The sequence below is a fragment of the Oryzias melastigma genome, linkage group LG24, assembly GCF_002922805.2.
Source record: "Oryzias melastigma strain HK-1 linkage group LG24, ASM292280v2, whole genome shotgun sequence".
Taxonomy (NCBI): domain Eukaryota; kingdom Metazoa; phylum Chordata; class Actinopteri; order Beloniformes; family Adrianichthyidae; genus Oryzias; species Oryzias melastigma.
The window spans coordinates 19366544-19367608 of NC_050535.1; positions in this window are offsets into that span (position 1 = coordinate 19366544).

Here is a 1065-nt window from a genome sequence, read left to right on the forward strand (position 1 = left end):
TTCGAATCCGAAAATTTCAGTTTCAAATCTTTTTGGCCCCGCTGTGACGGATTGGGGCGGGGCTAACAGAAAAGACCAATCAAAATCGATGAGGGTGGTAACTTCAGTCCCGATGCATTCACTGACTCTGAGAAATGTGATAATTACGGTCAGAAAATGGCTCCGCCCCAATGCGCCACAACAGGGCCAAAAGTTTGGGGGGAAAAAGAGTTGAAAGTGAAAAAAATGTTTCGAATTTGAAATTTTGAGTTTTGAAACCTAAAAAGTTCATCATTTGAAGCTAAAAATAATTACTTTTATTTTAGAATAGCAAAAAGTTTTGGACTTTTTACTTTTTTTTGGCCAAACACCAATATTTTTTTTTTATTTGTTTTATTTGGTTTCGAATAATATTGGCTCCATTGTAGCTCCATACCGAAGCCTTTTGCACTTTAGACCTGCATGACCCGTCTGTGTTCTACTAACCATTCCAGCTTGGAAGCAGCAAACGTCTCATTCCTGCTTTTACTTTCCTGATTTAAAAGGGAACATGTTTGCAAATATGAAGTGTTTTTTTTAAGCTGCTGTTTAGACTGAACCTTAAAGCTATAGTCAACCTTTTATTGCGTATCGACGCTGAAAAGTATTACCTTCAGCATATCCCCTAAAAATGTGCAATAAGTCTCCATAAAATAACCAATCTAAGCAACACACCTGCTCTTTCCTGCCTTATAATTCCATATTGGTGTGAGGAGATGAAGTGATGTGTTAGCAGAGGACAAATGAGGCTGCAGAAACCAACGGTCAGACCAAACAGGTGTGAGCAAGCTCCGCCCACACAACTTGAACCTCTTTGCTGTGTTGATTTTTACAAATATGAAGATTGTCATGATTCTGATTTCTTGTTATAAGCTATGAAAGTATATAATTTTAAGGTTATTCAGGCGTTTTTTTTTAAGTAAAGAGTTAGACTTAAATAAGGTCTGAGATTGAAGATGTTAATGAAATGGATCGGTCCACTTTGTTTGTTGATGCACTGTTTCAGATTAATTTCCTCCATTTAAAGATCGTATTTTGTAAGCGATG